A 6,000-nucleotide genomic window follows, 5' to 3' on the forward strand; every position below is an offset into this window, starting at 1 on the left:
CTCATATCAGTATGATAACTCACAGGTATTTGTTGTGTTTAATGACCTTTATCTATTAGTACCACTGTTCATTGTATTGCTCAAATTGTTCCATGCGTGGCCACTGGGAGTCCCTTCAAGTTAGCCCCATGTGCCATTTGACATGACTCCATTATTTTGGGGGCACCTCCTAACTTTTTTACACCCCAAGGACCTCACCTTGTTCTTTCCTTTTAAAAAAATGTTTTAAATTATTACTATTATTATTTTTAATGTTTATTTATTTTTGAGAGAGAGAGAAAGAGACAGAGTGTGAGCAGGGGAGGTGCAGAGAGAAAGGGAGACAAAGAATCTGGAGCAGGTTCCAGGCTTTGAGCTGTCTAGCACAGAGCCCGACTCAGGGCTTGACCCCATGAACCATGAGATCATGACCTGAACTGAAGTTGGACACTTAACTGACTGAGCCACCCAGTAGCCCTTATTTTTATTTAAAAAAAATTAAAAAAAGTTTTTTTAATGTTTATCTTAGACAGAGAGAGAGACAGAACATGAGCAGGGGAGGGGCAGAGAGAGAGAGGGAGACACAGAATCTGAAGCAGGATCCAGGTTCTGAGCTGTCAGCACAGAGCCTGACGTGGGGCTTGAACCCACAGACTGCGAGATCATGACCTGAGCCGAAGTCGGACGCTCAACCAACTGAGCCACCCAGGTGCCCCTTAAAAAAATTTTTTTTAAAAGATTTATTTATTTTTGAGAGAGAGAGAGAGAGAGTGCAAGCCAGGAAGGGGCAGTGTTGGGGGGAGACAGGAAATCTGAAGCAGGCTCCATGCTGATAGCAGTGAGCCTGATGCAGGGCTGGAACTCACACACTGTGAGATCATGACCTAAGCCAAAGTCAGATGCTCAACCTACTGAGTCACCCAGTGCCCTTATTTAAAAAAGTTTTTTAATGTTTATTTATTTTTGAGAGACAGAGAGAGAGCACAAACGGGAGAAGGGCAGAGAGAGAAGGAGACACAGAATCCAAGGCAGACTCCAGGCTCTGAGCTGTCAGCCCAGACTTGGGGCTCAAAACCACGAAGTGTGAGATCATGACCTCAGCTGAAGTTGGATGCTTAATCAAGTGAGCCATCCAGGGGCCCCTTCTTTCTTTTATCTTTTTTAAAGTTTTAAAATTTAATTTGAGAGAGAGAGAGAGAGAGAGAGAGAATGAGCAGGGGAGGGGCATGTGTGTGTGTGTGTGTGTGTGTGTGTGTGTGTGGACAGAGCCCTGAAGCAGGCTCTGTGCTGAAAGCAGAGAACCTGATGCAGGGCTCATGAGCCATGAGATCATGACCTTAACTGAAGTGGAAGGCTTAACTAACTGAGCTACCCAGGCACCTTGTTCTTTTTTGTAGCAACATTGTAATCAGCCATGGTTCCTTTTATCGTGGTGACTTAGGTCAACTCAGTCCGATCGTGATTGGTGCATGTTCCTGTTGGTCATCAGAAGCTTTCAGTTCTTTAATAGAGCTTCTTACCACTGAATCTAACAGTGTTTATTTTGCTTTCCTAGGACTGGTGGTGTTGTAAGTCCTCTTGCACATGCCTTATTTGATTACTTAGGTTTTTATAATTATAAATAAATAGGAACTTGTGATAGAAACCCTTCCTGAGAGAAGTACAGACTTTCCACATTGTCATTTTAGTTCACTGTTATTAACGAAGTCCTGAGGTTCTCTCTCCTTTTTCTTGCCTATATTGTTTGACCCTAGCTTAAATGTGAAAAGGGAAGCTTCATAAGGACAGGGGAGTGATTGAGACTTTTTTATTCACCATTCAGCTGGCTTTGGGGACTAATTTGTATTAGGCCAGCTTTTACTTTTATTTATTGCTGGAACAATAAATGCTTCCTCTAGAAAACACTCCAAGGGAAGGTTCCATCTTGTCTGTTTAAAAAAGATAGCACTTTAACACATGAGGCCTTTTTAAAAATAAAAAAAAATTTTTAGAGTAACAATTTATTTAATTTTTTTAACATTTATTTATTTTTGAGAGAGACAGACAGACCTCTAGTGGGGAAGGGGCACAGAGAGAGAGAGAGAGAGAGAGAGAGATACAGAATCTGAAGCAGGCTCCAGGCTCAGAGCTGTCAGCGCAGAGCCCCATGTGGGGCTTGAACCCACCAGCCATGAGATCATGACCTGAGCCCAACTGACTGAGCCACCCAGGCACCCCTTATAATTTATTTATTTAAACTCAAGTTAGTTAACATAGTTTTGTAGTATTGGTTTCAGGAGTAGAACCCAGTGATTCATCTCTTACATATGACACCCAGTGCTCATCACAAGTGCCCCCCTTAATGCCTGTCACCCATGTAGCCCATCCCCTCACCCACATCCCCTCCAGCAACTGTATGGAGGTTCCTCAAAACATTGAAAATAGAACCACCCTACGACCCAGCAATTGCACTACTGGGTATTATCCAAAGGATAAAAAAATGCTGATTTGAAGGGGCACATGCACCCTAGTGTTTATAGCAGTGCTATCAAAAATAGCCAAATTATGTAAAGAGCCCAAAGGTCCATCAACTAATGAGTGGATAAAGAAGATGTGGTGTATATATGCAATGGAATATTACTTGGCGATGAAAAAGAATGAAATCTTGCCATTGGTGACAATGTGGATGGAACTAGAGTGTGTTATGCGTGAAATAAGTCAGCCAGAGAAAGACAAATGTATGATTTCACTCATGTGGAATTTAAGAAACACAACAGATGAACAGAGGGGAAGGGAAAGAAAAATAAGATAAAAATATAGGAGGTCTTTATTCATAGTTCCCTACTTCAGAGCTAATGATTTCCTGGCTCTTACAGTTTTATAATAAAACACCTGACACACCATTTCATAAGGACCACTAGATGCTGGCTATGGAGACTTTCCTTTTTTTGTGCCCAAATGGGTGTCTCTGTGCCCACACCAAACCTTCTTCAAGCAGAACTCATAAGTATTCTCACTATAACCACAATTCATGTGCTTATATTCTAAAATAGTACAATTTCACTAAACATGATTTAGAATTGCAAAGGTTATCATGGGGAACTTTTGAGTTGGTGAAGTTAAAACATCTTGGAATGACTTCCAGAAGGAAGGAAACACACCAAATACTCAGATGGAAGTTGTTTTGATTGGTATGGTGAGGGCTCAAAACAAAATTTTGACTCCATTACAGCCTTCCTCAAAATTCCTCTGGGAAAAGCTAAAGTTAAGAGCACACTTTATTCATATCTTCATACACGGGCCCTTATTGTCCCTTCTTATATCCTACCTGCTGTGATTTCACAACTTAGACTACTCTCCTCAACATCTTCCCCCAGTAGACTATTGATTTAGTGGGTCATTCCTCACTCCAGATTGCTTTGCCAGAATGTAAAAGGAAGATGAATATAAGTTGAATTATATTAGAACCATGATGAAAAAACTTTCCAAATCACAGAAAAACCAAAACATTGCTATGGGATTTTGAATTATATTAGTAATTTACTGGCCAGGGACTCTAGATTTAAACCAATTAAGCTTTCTCAGATGAAGACAAAATTTATTGAAACCTATCATGTGGGAAAGTTAAAATAATTTTTAAAATTCCATCATGGAAAACACTGAACAAGGCTTAGAAACAGTAAGAAAAGTAGGTCATTTTTGAAGCTATCAAGATTAATAGCTACAGTTATAAACAAATAAAAAAGACAACTCTAGACCAGATTCTAGAATTCTGTTTCAAGAAAATTTTAAACAATATTCTCAGGTGGACTCTAAGCTAATGTAAAAGTGTCCTTGTCCTTTCTTTGTATAAGTGGGCTAAAATATGAAATAGGGAACCTAGTCAAAAATTATATGAGAAATTGTAGTTCTGAGGTTCTCCAATATTTGGCCGAACATTTTCAAATGCACTTGGAAAAATTGACGAGCTTAGGGCCAACAACAAATGTATGGCCCTTGAGATATAAAAAACCAAAAACCAAAAACCAAAAAAACCCCACAACTGGTCCCTGAAACAGAGATTGAATTAAAAGGCCCTCCATCATATAAGAATTAAAGAACTATTAATGATAATATGTGCAGCTATATAAGCAAAAAGGTAATGGGAAGAGTCAGTGTCCCACATTATTTAAAAGCAAAACTAATCATCCCTTTCACTGGTCCTTGTAATACTTCTGTTTTATCTATAAGGGCTAAATAGATGAGATTGTGGCTCAGTTCAATATTTGTGTGTAATTAATATAATAGTATACTTTGTTTTTTTATATAGCCTCGTCCAAACAGCATAGTTTCCTTAGTCCTACCTGAGGATAAATTCTTGTGTAACAGACTTGTGCTCAGCATTCTTTACTATCCCAGTAGATAAAGACTGTCAATATCTACCTGCTTCAGGGGCGCCTGGGTGGCTCAGTTGGTTAAGCGTCTGACTTCAGCTTGGGTCATGATCTCGCATTTCCTGAGTTTGAGCCCAACAGCTCCGAGCCTGGAGCCTACTTTAGATTCTGTGTCTCCCTCTCTCTCTGTCCTTCCCCTCTCACACCATGTCTCTCTTTTTCTCTCAAAAATAAACAAAGATTAAAAAAAATTTTTTTTAATCTTATCTGCTTCACTTGGGGGAAAGTTACAATGCACTTAGACAGGGATGACTCCATAATGTATTATTGAGGCTCTATCTTATATCTCCTGACTTTTAGATCAGGATATTTAAAAAGCTGTCCATATTGACCTATCTTGATACAAAATGTCGATGATCTCCTTATATACTTCACTGATTTATTCTTCTAAAACTGATTCTAAATATCTGTTGACTGAATTGGTTTAAAAAGGATGCAAAGTTTTTAAGGGAAAGCTTATGTGTCAGCCAAAGGTAGAGGTTATTTGGGGAAAGACTGTCGACTATACAAAATTATCCAAAAATATTTTCTAAAAGACAAATGAGAGAATTTCTTGGATTTACTATTTATTGCAAATGATAGGGTCCCAGTTTTTCTGAACTATTAAGGTCTTTATATGAGCTTCACTCCTGTGGAACTCGGAAGTTAAAGATAATTATAGTAATATCAGACTGTCCTTTCAACAACCACCTTTGCTAGGTCTTCCAGATTATGATAAACCTTTCTTCCAGTATGTCCAGGAAAGTTCAGGTCATGGCCTAGAGGCATGAATGTAAATATACCCGTTAAGGACACATTGTACATAGCCTGTCCCTGACCTACAGGTTTATTTTTCCTGCCTCTGAGCAAATGGAACTCTAGCTAAATTTTTCTACTAGTGAAGGTGGCCACTGTTTTCCCCTTATCCAATGACTGGGCTATGTTGTGTTTTTTAATGAAATTATCCATGCTCAAAGCTGGTTGTCTGGATATCTCCTCCAAAATCTTGATATGATATTATTTGTTGATGCGTTTTATCTAAAAAGTGACAAAGGTCAATACCACATGTGGTTTTTGCTTTGTCCAGGCAAGAATTTTGAAGTGAATTTTTTTAGGTTTGAGAGCAGTGTGATTTCCTTTAATAAACAGCTGCACAATATCCCATCATATGACTGTGCCATATAGTTCATTATTAACTGAAGCCATAAAGTTAATTATTAGAAAATAACTAAAAGCTTCATATTCAATGACATAAAAGATTATTAATATTCTATATAGAAAAATATATTTATATATAAACAAATCAAGTACAAAATGATAGATTGGAAGAAAATATTTACATCATACCTGACAGATAAAGGTTAGTATCCTTTTTTTTTTTTTTTTTCAACGTTTATTTATTTTTGGGACAGAGAGAGACAGAGCATGAACGGGGGAGGGGCAGAGAGAGACGGAGACACAGAATCGGAAACAGGCTCCAGGCTCTGAGCCATCAGCCCAGAGCCTGACGCGGGGCTCGAACTCACGGACCGCGAGATCGTGACCTGGCTGAAGTCGGACGCTTAACCGACTGCGCCACCCAGGCGCCCCGGTTAGTATCCTTAATATACTAATCATTCCTAAGAGAAAG

Source organism: Puma concolor, chromosome D2 (assembly GCF_028749965.1).
Source record: "Puma concolor isolate L17-30 chromosome D2, mPumCon1.1.hap2, whole genome shotgun sequence".
Taxonomy (NCBI): Eukaryota; Metazoa; Chordata; class Mammalia; order Carnivora; family Felidae; genus Puma; species Puma concolor.